Source organism: Rhodnius prolixus, unplaced genomic scaffold, assembly GCF_049639745.1.
Source record: "Rhodnius prolixus isolate KJV_2025 unplaced genomic scaffold, Rpr scaffold_7, whole genome shotgun sequence".
Lineage (NCBI taxonomy): Eukaryota > Metazoa > Arthropoda > Insecta > Hemiptera > Reduviidae > Rhodnius > Rhodnius prolixus.
In genome coordinates, this window is record NW_027411582.1 from 10,920,002 (window position 1) to 10,937,059 (window position 17,058).

At 37.3% G+C, this 17,058-nt stretch overlaps 1 long non-coding RNA gene across 1 annotated transcript in view; it reads left to right on the plus strand.

Moving 5' to 3' along the window:
• The window catches only part of LOC141446946 (uncharacterized), a 119,755-nt gene that overhangs the window by 99,710 nt on the left and 2,987 nt on the right, over positions 1 to 17,058 (plus strand). The gene's annotated exons all lie outside the window — the stretch shown is intronic.

The following is a 17,058-nucleotide window of genomic DNA, read 5'->3' on the forward strand; positions in this document are numbered from 1 at the left end:
ATACAGAAGAGAGAACAGTCTCTATTCTTGGCAAAAGTAAAGGGATTTTCCTATTCTAAATGCTTTTTCCGTTGCTAGTACTTGGATACAGACCAACCACGAATGTACAAGCTTCCTGTGCCCTCGTAATAGAATACAGAAGAGAGAACAGTCTCTATTCTTGGCAAAAGTAAAGGGATTTTCCTATTCTAAACGCTTTTTCCGTTGCTAGTACTTGGAAAACAGACCAACCACGAGTGTACAAGCTTCCTGTGCCCTCGTAATAGAATACAGAAGAGAGAACAGTCTCTATTCTTGGCCAAAGTAAAGGGATTTTCCTATTCTAAACGCTTTTTCCGTTGCTAGTACTTGGAAAACAGACCAACCACGAATGTACAAGCTTCCTGTGCCCTCGTAATAGAATACAGAAGAGAGAACAGTCTCTATTCTTGGCAAAAGTAAAGGGATTTTCCTATTCTAAACGCTTTTTCCGTTGCTAGTACTTGGAAAACAGACCAACCACGAATGTACAAGCTTCCTGTGCCCTCGTAATAGAATACAGAAGAGAGAACAGTCTCTATTCTTGGCAAAAGTAAAGGGATTTTCCTATTCTAAACGCTTTTTCCGTTGCTAGTACTTGGAAAACAGACCAACCACGAATGTACAAGCTTCCCGTGCCCTCGTAATAGAATACAGAAGAGAGAACAGTCTCTATTCTTGGCAAAAGTAAAGGGATTTTCCTATTCTAAACGCTTTTTCCGTTGCTAGTACTTGGAAAACAGACCAACCACGAGTGTACAAGCTTCCTGTGCCCTCGTAATAGAATACAGAAGAGAGAACAGTCTCTATTCTTGGCAAAAGTAAAGGGATTTTCCTATTCTAAACGCTTTTTCCGTTGCGAGTACTTGGAAAACAGACCAACCACGAATGTACAAGCTTCCTGTGCCCTCGTAATAGAATACAGAAGAGAGAACAGTCTCTATTCTTGGCAAAAGTAAAGGGATTTTCCTATTCTAAACGCTTTTTCCGTTGCTAGTACTTGGAAAACAGACCAACCACGAATGTACAAGCTTCCTGTGCCCTCGTAATAGAATACAGAAGAGAGAACAGTCTCTATTCTTGGCAAAAGTAAAGGGATTTTCCTATTCTAAACGCTTTTTCCGTTGCTAGTACTTGGAAAACAGACCAACCACGAATGTACAAGCTTCCTGTGCCCTCGTAATAGAATACAGAAGAGAGAACAGTCTCTATTCTTGGCAAAAGTAAAGGGATTTTCCTATTCTAAACGCTTTTTCCGTTGCTAGTACTTGGAAAACAGACCAACCACGAATGTACAAGCTTCCTGTGCCCTCGTAATAGAATACAGAAGAGAGAACAGTCTCTATTCTTGGCAAAAGTAAAGGGATTTTCCTATTCTAAACGCTTTTTCCGTTGCTAGTACTTGGAAAACAGACCAACCACGAATGTACAAGCTTCCTGTGCCCTCGTAATAGAATACAGAAGAGAGAACAGTCTCTATTCTTGGCAAAAGTAAAGGGATTTTCCTATTCTAAACGCTTTTTCCGTTGCTAGTACTTGGAAAACAGACCAACCACGAGTGTACAAGCTTCCTGTGCCCTCGTAATAGAATACAGAAGAGAGAACAGTCTCTATTCTTGGCAAAAGTAAAGGGATTTTCCTATTCTAAACGCTTTTTCCGTTGCTAGTACTTTGAGAACAAACCAACCACGAATGTACAAGCTTCCTGTGCCCTCGTAATAGAATACAGAAGAGAGAACAGTCTCTATTCTTGGCAAAAGTAAAGGGATTTTCCTATTCTAAACGCTTTTTCCGTTGCTAGTACTTTGAGAACAAACCAACCACGAATGTACAAGCTTCCTGTGCCCTCGTAATAGAATACAGATGAGAGAACAGTCTCTATTCTTGGCCAATGTAAAGGGATTTTCCTATTCTAGACGCTTTTTCCGTTGCTAGTACTTTGAGAACAAACCAACCACGAATGTACAAGCTTCCTGTGCCCTCGTAATAGAATACAGAAGAGAGAACAGTCTCTATTCTTGGCAAAAGTAAAGGGATTTTCCTATTCTAAACGATTTTTCCGTTGCTAGTGCTTTGAAAACAGACCAACCGCGAGTGTACAAGCTTCCTGTGCCCTCGTAATAGAATACAGAAGAGAGAACAGTCTCTATTCTTGGCAAAAGTAAAGGGATTTTCCTATTCTAAACGATTTTTCCGTTGCTAGTGCTTTGAAAACAGACCAACCGCGAGTGTACAAGCTTCCCGTGCCCTCGTAATAGAATACAGAAGAGAGAACAGTCTCTATTCTTGGCAAAAGTAAAGGGATTTTCCTATTCTAAACGCTTTTTCCGTTGCTAGTACTTTGAGAACAAACCAACCACGAATGTACAAGCTTCCTGTGCCCTCGTAATAGAATACAGATGAGAGAACAGTCTCTATTCTTGGCCAATGTAAAGGGATTTTCCTATTCTAGACGCTTTTTCCGTTGCTAGTACTTTGAGAACAAACCAACCACGAATGTACAAGCTTCCTGTGCCCTCGTAATAGAATACAGAAGAGAGAACAGTCTCTATTCTTGGCAAAAGTAAAGGGATTTTCCTATTCTAAACGATTTTTCCGTTGCTAGTGCTTTGAAAACAGACCAACCGCGAGTGTACAAGCTTCCTGTGCCCTCGTAATAGAATACAGATGAGAGAACAGTCTCTATTCTTGGCTAAAGTAACGGGTTTTTCCTATTCTAAACGCTTTTTCCGTTGCTAGTACTTTGAAAACAGACCAACCACGAATGTACAAGCTTCCTGTGCCCTCGTAATAGAATACAGATGACAGAACAGTGTCTATTCTTGGCTAAAGTAACGGGATTTTCCTATCCTAAACGCTTTTTCCGTTGTTGTACTTTGAAAACAGACCAACCACGAATGTACAAGCTTCCTGTGCCCTCGTAATAGAATACAGATGAGAGAACCGTCTCTATTCTTGGCTAATGTAACGGGTTTTTCCTATCCTAAACGCTTTTTCCGTTGCTAGTACTTTGAAAACAGACCAACCACGAGTATACAAGGTACCTGTGCCTTCGTAATAAAATACAGATGAGAGAACAGTCTCTATTTTGCCAATGTAAAGGGTTTTTCCTATTCTAAACGCTATTTCCGTTGCTAGTACTTTGAAATCAGACCAACCGCGAATGTACAAGCTTCCTGTGCCCTCGTAATAGAATACAGATGAGAGAACAGTCTCTATTCTTGGCCAATGTAAAGGGTTTTTCGTATTATAAACGCTTATTCCGTTGCTAGTACTTTGAAAATAGACTAACCACGAATGTACAAGCTTCCCGTGCCCTCGTAATAGAATACAGAAGAGAGAACAGTCTCTATTCTTGGCAAAAGTAAAGGGATTTTCCTATTCTAAACGCTCTTTCCGTTGCTAGTACTTTGAAAACAGACCAACCACGAGTGTACAAGCTTCCTGTGCCCTCGTAATAGAATACAGATGAGAGAACAGTCTCTATTCTTGGTTAAAGTAACGGGTTTTTCCTATTCTAAACGCTTTTTCCGTTGCTAGTACTTTGAAAACAGACCAACCACGAATGTACAAGCTTCCTGTGCCGTCGTAATAGAATACAGATGAGAGAACAGTGTCTATTCTTGGCTAAAGTAACGGGTTTTTCCTATCCTAAACGCTTTTTCCGTTGTTGTACTTTGAAAACAGACCAACCACGAATGTACAAGCTTCCTGTGCCCTCGTAATAGAATACAGTTGAGAGAACAGTCATTATTCTTGGCCAATGTAAAAGGTTTTTCTTATTCTAAACGCTTTTTCCGTTGCTACTACTTTGAAAACAGACCAACCACGAATGTACAAGCTACCTGTGCCCTCGTAATAGAATACAGATGAGAGAACAGTCTCTATTCTTGGCCAATGTAAAGGGTTTTTCCTATTATAAACGCTTATTCCGTAGCTAGTACTTTGAAAACAGACTAACCACGAATGTACAAGCTTCCTGTGCCCTCGTAATAGAATACAGATGAGAGAACAGTCTCTATTCTTGGCCAATGTAAAGGGATTTTCCTATTCTAAACGCTTTTTCCGTTGCTAGTACTTTTAAAACAGACCAACCACGAGTGTACAAGCTTCCTGTGTCCTCGTAATAGAATACAGATGAAAAAACAGTCTCTATTCTTGGCCAATGTAAAGGGTTTTTCCTATTATAAACGCTTTTTCCGTTCTAGTACTTTGAAAACAGACCAACCACGAGTATACAAGCTTCCTGTGCCCTCGTAATAGAATACAGATGAGAGAACAGTCTCTATTATTGGCCAATGGCCAGGGATTTTCTTATTCTAAACGTTTTTTCCGTTGCTAGTACTTTGAAAACAGACTAACTACGAGTGTACAAGCTTCCTGTGCCCTCGTAATAGAATACAAATGAGAGAACAGTCACTATTCTTGGCAAAAGTAAAAGGATTTTCCTATTCTAAACGCTTTTTCCGTTGCTAGAACTTTGAAAACAGACCAACCACGAGTGTACAAGCTTCCTGTGCCCTCGTAATAGAATACAGATGAGAGAACAGTCTCTATTCATGGCCAATGTAAAGGGATTTTCCTATTCTAGACGCTTTTTCCGTTGCTAGTACTTTGAAAACAAACCAACCACGAATGTACAAGCTTCCCGTGCCCTCGTAATAGAATACAGAAGAGAGAACAGTCTCTATTCTTGGCAAAAGTAAAGGGATTTTCCTATTCTAAACGCTCTTTCCGTTGCTAGTACTTTGAAAACAGACCAACCACGAATGTACAAGCTTCCTGTGCACTCGTAATAGAATACAGATGAGAGAACAGTCTCTATTCTTGGCTAAAGTAACAGGTTTTTCCTATTCTAAACGCTTTTTCCGTTGCTAGTACTTTGAAAACAGACCAACCACGAATGTACAAGCTTCCTGTGCCCTCGTAATAGAATACAGATGACAGAACAGTCTCTATTCTTGGCTAAAGTATAGGGTTTTTCCTATTCTAAACGCATTTTCCGTAGTTGTGCTTTGAAAACAGACCAACCACGAATGTACAAGCTTCCTGTGCCCTCGTAATAGAATACAGTTGAGAGAACAGTCACTATTCCTGGCCAATGTAACGGGTTTTTCCTATCCTAAACGCTTTTTCCGTTGCTAGTACTTTGAAAACAGACCAACCACGAGTATACAAGGTACCTGTGCCCTCGTAATAAAATACAGATGAGAGAACAGTCTCTATTTTGCCAATGTAAAGGGTTTTTCCTATTCTAAACGCTATTTCCGTTGCTAGTACTTTGAAAACAGACCAACCGCGAATGTACAAGCTTCCTGTGCCCTCGTAATAGAATACAGATGAGAGAACAGTCTCTATTTTTGGCCAATGTAAAGGGTTTTTCGTATTATAAACGCTTATTCCGTTGCTGGTACTTTGAAAATAGACTAACCACGAATGTACAAGCTTCCCGTGCCCTCGTAATAGAATACAGAAGAGAGAACAGTCTCTATTCTTGGCAAAAGTAAAGGGATTTTCCTATTCTAAACGCTCTTTCCGTTGCTAGTACTTTGAAAACAGACCAACCACGAATGTACAAGCTTCCTGTGCACTCGTAATAGAATACAGATGAGAGAACAGTCTCTATTCTTGGCTAAAGTAACAGGTTTTTCCTATTCTAAACGCTTTTTCCGTTGCTAGTACTTTGAAAACAGACCAACCACGAATGTACAAGCTTCCTGTGTCCTCGTAATAGAATACAGATGACAGAACAGTCTCTATTCTTGGCTAAAGTATAGGGTTTTTCCTATTCTAAACGCATTTTCCGTAGTTGTGCTTTGAAAACAGACCAACCACGAATGTACAAGCTTCCTGTGCCCTCGTAATAGAATACAGTTGAGAGAACAGTCACTATTCCTGGCCAATGTAAAAGGTTTTTCTTATTCTAAACGCTTTTTCCGTTGCTACTACTTTGAAAACAGACCAACCACGAATGTACAAGCTACCTGTGCCCTCGTAATAGAATACAGATGAGAGAACAGTCTCTATTCTTGGCTAATGTAACGGGTTTTTCCTATCCTAAACGCTTTTTCCGTTGTTGTACTTTGAAAACAGACCAACCACGAGTATACAAGGTACCTGTGCCCTCGTAATAAAATACAGATGAGAGAACGGTCTCTATTTTAGCCAATGTAAAGGGATTTTCCTATTCTAAACGCTTTTTCCGTTGCTAGTACTTTGAAAACAGACCAACCACGAATGTACAAGCTTCCCGTGCCCTCGTAATAGAATACAGATGAGAGAACAGTCACTATTCTTGGCAAAAGTAAAGGGATTTTCCTATTCTAAACGCTTTTTCCGTTGCTAGTACTTGGAAAACAGACCAACCACGAGTGTACAAGCTTCCTGTGCCCTCGTAATAGAATACAGATGAAAAAACAGTCTCTATTCATGGCCAATGTAAAGGGTTTTTCCTATTATAAACGCTTTTTCCGTTGCTAGTACTTTGAAAACAGACTAACTACGAGTGTACAAGCTTCCTGTGTCCTCGTAATAGAATACAGATGAAAAAACAGTCTCTATTCACGGCCAATGTAAAGGGTTTTTCCTATTATAAACGCTTTTTCCGTTGCTAGTACTTTGAAAACAGACCAACCACGAGTGTACAAGCTTCCCGTGCCCTCGTAATAGAATACAGATGAGAGAACAGTCTCTATTCTTGGCAAAAGTAAAGGGATTTTCCTATTCTAAACGCTTTTTCCGTTGCTAGTACTTTGAAAACAGACCAACCACGAGTGTACAAGCTTCCTGTGTCCTCGTAATAGAATACAGATGAAAAAACAGTCTCTATTCTTAGCCAATATAAAGGGTTTTTCCTATTATAAACGCTTTTTCCGTTGCTAGTACTTTGAAAACAGACCAACCACGAGTGTACAAGCTTCCTGTGCCCTCGTAAAGAATGCAGATGAGAGAACAGTCTCTATTCTTGGCCAATGTAAAGGGTTTTTCGTATTATAAACGCTTATTCCGTTGCTAGTACTTTGAAAATAGACTAACCACGAATGTACAAGCTTCCCGTGCCCTCGTAATAGAATACAGAAGAGAGAACAGTCTCTATTCTTGGCAAAAGTAAAGGGATTTTCCTATTCTAAACGCTTTTTCCGTTGCTAGTACTTTGAAAACAGACCAACCACGAGTGTACAAGCTTCCTGTGCCCTCGTAATAGAATACAGATGACAGAACAGTCTCTATTCTTGGCTAAAGTATAGGGTTTTTCCTATTCTAAACGCATTTTCCGTAGTTGTGCTTTGAAAACAGACCAACCACGAATGTACAAGCTTCCTGTGCCCTCGTAATAGAATACAGTTGTGAGAACAGTCACTATTCTTGGCCAATGTAAAAGGTTTTTCGTATTCTAAACGCTTTTTCCGTTGCTACTACTTTGAAAACAGACCAACCACGAATGTACAAGCTACCTGTGCCCTCGTAATAGAATACAGATGAGAGAACAGTCTCTATTCTTGGCTAATGTAACGGGTTTTTCCTATTCTAAACGCTTTTTCCGTTGCTAGTACTTTGAAAACAGACCAACTACGAATGTACAAGCTTCCTGTGCCCTTGTAATAGAATACAGATGACAGAACAGTCTCTATTCTTGGCTAAAGTATAGGGTTTTTCCTATTCTAAACGCATTTTCCGTAGTTGTGCTTTGAAAACAGACCAACCACGAATGTACAAGCTTCCTGTGCCCTCGTAATAGAATACAGTTGTGAGAACAGTCACTATTCTTGGCCAATGTAAAAGGTTTTTCGTATTCTAAACGCTTTTTCCGTTGCTACTACTTTGAAAACAGACCAACCACGAATGTACAAGCTACCTGTGCCCTCGTAATAGAATACAGATGAGAGAACAGTCTCTATTCTTGGCTAATGTAACGGGTTTTTCCTATTCTAAACGCTTTTTCCGTTGCTAGTACTTTGAAAACAGACCAACCACGAGTATACAAGGTACCTGTGCCCTCGTAATAGAATACAGATGACAGAACAGTCTCTATTCTTGGCTAAAGTATAGGGTTTTTCCTATTCTAAACGCATTTTCCGTAGTTGTGCTTTGAAAACAGACCAACCACGAATGTACAAGCTTCCTGTGCCCTCGTAATAGAATACAGTTGTGAGAACAGTCACTATTCTTGGCCAATGTAAAAGGTTTTTCGTATTCTAAACGCTTTTTCCGTTGCTACTACTTTGAAAACAGACCAACCACGAATGTACAAGCTACCTGTGCCCTCGTAATAGAATACAGATGAGAGAACAGTCTCTATTCTTGGCTAATGTAACGGGTTTTTCCTATTCTAAACGCTTTTTCCGTTGCTAGTACTTTGAAAACAGACCAACCACGAGTATACAAGGTACCTGTGCCCTCGTAATAAAATACAGATGAGAGAACGGTCTCTATTTTAGCCAATGTAAAGGGTTTTTCCTAATCTAAACGCTATTTCCGTTGCTAGTACTTTGAAAACAGACCAACCACGAATGTACAAGCTTCCTGTGCCGTCGTAATAGAATACAGATGAGAGAACAGTGTCTATTCTTGGCTAAAGTAACGGGTTTTTCCTATCCTAAACGCTTTTTCCGTTGTTGTACTTTGAAAACAGACCAACCAAGAATGTACAAGCTACCTGTGCCCTCGTAATAGAATACAGATGAGAGAACAGTCTCTATTCTTGGCCAATGTAAAGGGTTTTTCCTATTATAAACGCTTATTCCGTAGCTAGTACTTTGAAAACAGACTAACCACGAATGTACAAGCTTCCTGTGCCCTCGTAATAGAATACAGATGAAAAAACAGTCTCTATTCTTGGCCATTGTAAAGGGTTTTTCCTATTATAAACGCTTTTTCCGTTCTAGTACTTTGAAAACAGACCAACCACGAGTGTACAAGCTTCCTGTGCCCTCGTAATAGAATACAGATGAGAGAACATTCTCTATTCTTGGCAAAAGTAAAGGGATTTTCCTATTCTAAACGCTTTTTCCGTTGCTAGAACTTTGAAAACAGACCAACCACGAGTGTACAAGCTTCCTGTGCCCTCGTAATAGAATACAGATGAGAGAACAGTCTCTATTCTTGGCCAATGTAAAGGGATTTTCCTATTCTAAACGCTTTTTCCGTTGCTAGTACTTTGAGAACAGACCAACCACGAGTGTACAAGCTTCCTGTGCCCTCGTAATAGAATACAGATGAGAGAACAGTCACTATTCTTGGCAAAAGTAAAAGGATTTTCCTATTCTAAACGCTTTTTCCGTTGCTAGAAATTAGAAAAAAGACCAACCACGAGTGTACAAGCTTCCTGTGCCCTCGTAATAGAATACAGATGAGAGAACATGCTCTATTCTTGGCCAATGTAAAGGGATTTTCCTATTCTAGACGCTTTTTCCGTTGCTAGTACTTTGAAAACAAACCAACCACGAATGTACAAGCTTCCCGTGCCCTCGTAAAAGAATACAGAAGAGAGAACAGTCTCTATTCTTGGCTAAAGTAACGGGTTTTTACTATTCTAAACGCTTTTTCCGTTGCTAGTACTTTGAAAACAGACCAACCACGAATGTACAAGCTTCCTGTGCCCTCGTAATAGAATACAGATGACAGAACAGTCTCTATTCTTGGCTAAAGTAACGGGATTTTCCTATTCTAAACGATTTTTCCGTTGCTAGTGCTTTGAAAACAGACCAACCACGAGTGTACAAGCTTCCTGTGCCCTCGTAATAGAATACAGATGAGAGAACAGTCTCTATTCTTGGCTAAAGTAACGGGTTTTTACTATTCTAAACGCTTTTTCCGTTGCTAGTACTTTGAAAACAGACCAACCACGAATGTAGAAGCTTCCTGTGCCCTCGTAATAGAATACAGATGACAGAACAGTCTCTATTCTTGGCTAAAGTATAGGGTTTTTCCTATTCTAAACACATTTTCCGTAGTTGTACTTTGAAAACAGACCAACCACGAATGTACAATGTACCTGTGCCCTCGTAATAAAATACAGATGAGAGAACACTCTCTATTTTTAGCCAATGTAAAGGGGTTTTCCTATTCTAAACGCTATTTCCGTTGCTAGTACTTTCAAAATAGACCAACCACGAATGTAGAAGCTACGTGTCCCCTCGTTATAGAATACAGATCAGAGAACAGTCTCTATTCTTGGCCAATGTAAAAGGTTTTTCTTATTCTAAACGCTTTTTCCGTTGCTACTACTTTGAAAACAGACCAACCACGAATTTCCAACCTTCCTGTGCTCTCGTAATAGAATACAGATGACAGAACAGTCTCTATTCTTGGCCAAAGTAAAGAGTTTTTTTTATTCTAAACGCTTTTTCCGTTGCTAGTACTTTGAAAACAGACCAACCATGAATGTACAAGCTTCCTGTGCCCTCGTAATAGAATACACATGACAGAACAGTCTCTATTCTTGGCTAAAATAAAGGGTTTTTCCTATTCTAAGCGCTTTTTCCGTTCCTAGTACATTGAAAACAGACCAACCACGAATGTACAAGCTACATATCCCCTCGTTATAGAATACAGATGAGTGAACAGTCTCTATTCTTGGCCAAAGTAAAGGGATTTTCCTATTCTAAACGCTTTTTCCATTGCTAGTACTTTGAAAACAGACCAACCACGAATGTACAAGCTTCCTGTGCCCTGGTAATAGAATACAGATTAGTGAACAGTCTCTATTCTTGGCTAAAGTAAAGGGTTTTTCCTATTCTGAACGCTTTTTCCGTTGCTAGAACTTTGAAAACAGACCAACCACGAATGTACAAGCTTCCTGTGCCCTGGTAATAGAATACAGATTAGAGAACAGTCTCTATTCTTGGCTAAAGTAAAGGGTTTTTCCTATTCTAAACGCTTTTTCGGTTGCTTGTACTTTGAAAACAGACCAACCACGAATGTACAAGCTTCCTGTGCCCTGGTAATAGAATACATATGAGAGAACAGTAACTATTCTTGGCTAAAGTAACGGGTTTTTCCTATCCTAAACGCTTTTTTCGTTGCTAGTACTTTGAAAACTGACCAACCACGAATGTACAAGCTTCCCGTACCCTCGTAATAGAATACAGATGAGAGAAACAGTCTTTATTCTTGGCAAAAGTAAAGTGATCTTCCTATTCTAAACGCTTTTTTCGTTGCTAGTACTTTGAAAACAGACCATCCACGAGTGTACAAGCTTCCTGTGCCCTCGTAATAGAATACAGATGAGTGAACAGTCTCTATTCTTGGCCAATGTAAAGGGTTTTTCCTATTATAAACACTTTTTCCGTTGCTAGTATTTTGAAAACAGACCAACCACGAATGTACAAGCTTCCTTGGCCCTCGTAATAGAATACAGATGAGAGAACAGTCTCTATTCTTCGCAAAAGTAAAGGGATTTTCCTATTCTAAACGCTTCTTCCGTTGCTAGTACTTTGAAAACAGACAAACGACGAATGAACAAGCTTCCTGTGCCCTCGTAATAGAATACATATGAGAGAACAGTCACTATTCTTGGCTAAAGTAACGGGTTTTTCCTATCCTAAACGCTTTTTTCGTTGCTAGTACTTTGAAAACAGACCAACCACGAATGTACAAGCTACGTGTCCCCTCGTTATAGAATACAGATCAGAGAACAGTCGCTATTCTTGGCCAAAGTAAAGGGTTTTTCCTATTCTAAACGTTTTTTCCTTTGCTACTACTTTGAAAACAGACCATCCACGAATGTACAAGCTTCCTGTGCCCTCGTAATAGAATAGAAATGAGAGAATAGTCTCTATTCTTGGCCAAAGGAAAGGGTTTTTCCTATTGTAAACGCATTTACCTTTGCTAGTACTTTGAAAACAGACCAGCCACGAATGTACAAGCTACCTGTGCCCTTGTAATAGAATACATATGAAAGGGAGTTCACTATTCTTGGCCAAAGTAAAGGGTTTTTCCTATTGTAAACGCTTTTACCTTTGCTACTACTTTCAAACAGACCAACCACGAATGTACAAGCTACGTTTCCCCTCGTAATAGAATACAGATGAGAGAACAGTCTCTATTCTTGTCCAAAGTACAGGGTTTTTCCATTTCTAAACGCTTTTTCCGTAGCTACTACTTTGAAAACACACCAACCACGAGTGTACAAGCTACCTGTGCCCTCGTAATAGAACACAGATGAGAGAACAGTCTCTATTTTTGGCCAAAGTAAAGTGTTTTTCCTATTGTAAACGCTTTTACCTTTGCTACTACTTTGAAAACAGACCAACCACGAATGTACAAGCTTCCTGTGCCCTCGTAATAGAATACAGATGAGAGAACAGTCTCTATTCTTGGCCAACGTAAAGTTTTTTTCCTATTGTAAACGCTTTTACCTTTGCTACTACTTTGAAAACAGACCAACCACGAATGTACAAGCTTCCTGTGCCCTCGTAATAGAATACAGATGAGAGAACAGTCACTATTCTTGGCTAAAGTAAAGGGTTTTTCCTATCCTAAACGCTTTTTCCGTTGCTAGTACTTTGAAAACAGACCAACCACGAATGTACAAGCTTCCTGTGCCCTCGTAATAGAATACAGATGAGAGAACAGTCTCTATTCTTGGCCATAGTAAAGTGTTTTTCCTATTGTAAACGCTTTTTCCGTTGCTACTACTATGATAACAGACCAACCACGAATGTACAAGCTTCCTGTGCCCTCGTAATAGAATACAGATGAGAGAACAGTCTCTATTCTTGGCCAATGTAAAGTGTTTTTCCTATTGTAAACGCTTTTTCCGTTGCTACTACTATGGTAACCGACCAACCACGAATGTACAAGCTTCCTGTGCCCTCGTAATAGAATACAGATGAGAGAACATTCACTATTTATTTATTATTTATTAGATGAATATAATCTCTAGCTGCCAGTTTGATTGCGTTTTAATCGCCCTTGTGCGATATGAGTTCTTTAGCACTCTGATTCCAGAAGAGATGATTTTATCAAAATCTACTTAAGCTGATGTTCTGGTATGCCTCGTCATTATGTCTGTATTGGCTGCTGCTTCGGGGGACTAGATCAGCTATTTATTGAATCTTTGAATTATGAAAGTTTGCCAATTCTTTTTCTAATGTTTGTATTTCGCGATACCTTTTTGTTGTTAGTCGATTTTGAGAATTACCTGTGGTCGCCAAAGAGGAAAGGTTTTCCTTCAATGTATTGAAGTAAGGAGTTGTGAGATAAAAGATTTTAGAGGAAAATGAGTTTTTTGCAAGGTCGTCGCCAAGTAAGTGTTTTTAGTTTGAAGCAAATAACTGAATTTTCTTATTTTTTTGATTTTTTTTCTTATTGTAAGTTATATTTGCATGCATATGGACATATTGATCTGCATATTTCAAACTTTATAACTGAATTAACTAATTGAATACTTTCTAATTGGTAATTGTAGATGTTTTCTATTGTTTCATTTTGAAACGTCTTGTGAGATTTCAATAGTGTTTTGATTTTGAATGGTGGTGCAAAAAATTAATTAAACTGTTTCAGAGGTATTTGGCCGACAACATCGTTATTTATTTATTAATTGCATTCAATATTTCTTTTTATGAAGTATATAAATAAAAAGTATATGAAAAAGTACAAGTTCTGGGAAAGTAGCATATTTCTTGCTAAATACAATCATTCAAAAGTAAAAACAAACAATTACAAGGTACATTTTAACTCAACAAGTCAGGAAGCTGGTTCTTTTCTAAAAACAAAACTTTTATAATGCCAATTTCCTGTTTAGAGGTTCAGCTAGTTTGATTTGAATAAAACACTTTCAAATTCTCTTTTATATTTTATTAAAACTGTCCGGTAGGACAGTTGTATAAGGATTGATCGTCAAAAAGTGCACGAAAAAGCGTAACGTTAAAAAACACCCAACTTTGACAATTTTTTTCTCTTTTTCTATAAAAGATAAAATTCCCAAATTTTCTTTAAAATATAGGGCAAACCCTCCTTTATAACTGTAATTTTTTTGCAACCCCCCAGACCTAATAGATTTCGAGAAAAAAGTCGCCGAAAATGAGCAAAAACGGCATTTTCAGAAATTGTTGTTGTTCTTGTTCTTCTTCTTCTTCTTCTTCTTCTTCTTCTTCTTCTTCTTCTTCTTCTTCTTGTTGTTACCTTTTTTGTAAACTACGTAGCGCCTAAACGCAAGAACCGATTTTCATGAATGAGGTGACATTCGATTCGGAATTTTATGTAGATGTGCCTTTTGGGGGTCTCGACGCTGTACACCGAATTAGAGAGGAGTTAGCCCCCTGTATGTAAGGCCCCCTTCAAAATTATTATTACTAATTACTCTGTAAATCTTAGCCCGATTTTGATAAAATTTGGTAGGATGATAGAGTTAGGGCTCCCCTATGTAACATTAAAGCGGCGATCTGCTCTTACACTAGTTAAGGGGAAGTATAGCAATCGTTTCAAATTATCGACAAGTGAACTGATTTTCATGAATGAAGTGTCATTCGAATCGAAATTTTGTACAGATTTGCACTTTAAAAGTCTCGTCGCTACGCCTTATATGGAGGGGAGTTTGCCCCACCCAAGTAAGGCCGTTTCTAAAACTATTATTACCAATATTTCTATAACGCTTTGTCCGATTTTGATAAAATTTAGCACGAAGAAGTGATTAAAGCTCCTCTACATGGCTGTGAAGTGCCATCATGCTCTTACACCTACTAAGAGGAAGTACTGAAATCGTTAAAATTATCAATGGGTGAAACTATTTACATTAATGAATTGTCGTTCGATTCAAAATCTTTGCCTCTTTGCCTTTTAGGGAGAAGTACTGTAATCGCCCGTTTATTTTTCTTACTCCTCTTAAAAGGAAGGTCTGAAATCGCAGTTTAAATTTGCTTTTTACGTACAAATACCTTCCTATTTTATATAAAAAGGCTTTCTCAAAAAAATTGTTATTGAGGATGGTTTGGGGACCGCAACTATAATCATTCTTTAAAAAGATCTCTCCAGTGGTAGTTACGGTTCCTACTTAACACCTTATCAGGTTATAATGATAGAATTGCTTATTCCAAATTTAAAAAAAACAGTAAAGCAGATATGTAACTTAGCAAAATAGACAAAAATGAAAATCTATCCAAAAGGTACAAAAATCTCCTTAACAAAAACTTACAGTTTAAAAAGTTAAGTATAAGGGTTGATTAAACGCCAAAAGGTACACAAATCAGCAAGTACCCAACATTTCATTCAAGCTTAGTTGATATAATTTAAGTAATTTTGCTGCATTAACTTTTCCTTCACATTTTTTAGAATTTATTAGATGTCACAGACCCTTATGCTGGCCATTTTCATCTACAAAATATTTGTTCAAGTAGCACTGTAGATTGACTGTAATATCTATTAATCTATAATAATCAAACTATTAATTACAGGTTAAAAAGAAAACGTTATAAAAAATAAAAAAAAATACGAGGCTACAAAATTTAAAAACTTTTTTAAAAAAATGCTTACACCAACATACATCAATGATTTCGATTATTTTATTTTTAATAAAAATCGTCTGTTTAAGTTCATTCTTCGATTAAAGTAATTGTTATTTTATGTAGTAGTCAAACGTTTATAATAATAGGTAATAATTATCTGGCTTTATCGCAAATAATATAGTTTTCTTCAATCACACTCTCAATGTAGCTGTTCTTCTCACAATGTTATATATATGTTATGTAATATAAAATAAATAAGATATGCATACTTTTAGGACAGCTAATTATTCCAGTATTTTACTATAAGTAAAATTAGGGAGACTGAATTAAATTACAATTTATTGAGAAATGAATAATTGTTGAATAATCTACTTGTTATTAACTGTGAGTTATTTGTGCTCACGAATATTTCGGTAAGACGAATTCAAGTCTGAAATATTGTTTTAAATCCTCCGTGATTCAAATTTAAACAGTAGCCGACTCTAACTTTGTCTTTTTCTACTTTAACATGCATGTATAAGATGTGACAACTTCAGAATAAAGGGCATATTAAAGATAAATCAGAAGAATAATTTGGAATAGAGTTAAAATAAAGTACCTATTTAAAAACGAAGATATAATATACATTTTATCATAATTATAACCAAATAATATTATGGACGAACTGGCCAGCATAAGGGTCTGTGACATCTAATAAATTCTAAAAAATGTGAAGGAAAAGTTAATGCAGCAAAATTACTTAAATTATATCAACTAAGCTTGAATGAAATGTTGGGTACTTGCTGATTTGTGTACCTTTTGGCGTTTAATCAACCCTTATACTTAACTTTTTAAACTGTAAGTTTTTGTTAAGGAGATTTATACTATTGTTTGTTTGTTTTACAATGTTTGTACGTGTGTAACAATTCCATCTCAAGTTATACCTATAATGAAGTTCTGTAGTTACACCAGAAGAAAAGTAATGTAACCCTTTATTAGTTTTATATTTCAGTAAATTGTAATGCATTCTTTTTATAAAGCTTTAAAAATATCATTATGAAATCCTATGTGCAGATGCATTTTAAATAAATAAAATAAGGTTTAAATAGTGTGTTTATTGTTCCTAATTATTCATTAATTCATAGAATAAACAAGTCTAATTGAGAAAAAAGAAGTTATTCCGGAACTGGGTGATGGGTATAACAAGTTGAAAAAAAAAATGGTAAGAAAAATACATTTTTCAATTTCACTTTTATTTCCTACGATTAACTTTAAAATTGAGACATATTCTTTCCCAAAAGCCATTTATTCATTAAATAAAAATATTTATAAATAAATCTAAAACGAACGTAATTACAACACTGGAAATACAAAAAAAAAAAGGTACTAAAGAGAACAAAAGTACCAAGTTGCAGCACCTACTGCCTTATTCTACCTGGTGTATCCCTTGCTAACACACTCCAGACGTAGCTGGTAATACTTGTGAGATTGCTGTCTTTTTACACATTCTAGACTTTAGCGGACATTTTTACCCTTTATTTAATGTTTTTCCTTTATATTTCTTCGCATTTTTTTTATTTTTTATTAAAAACTTAAAAGGGAAAATAAATACAAT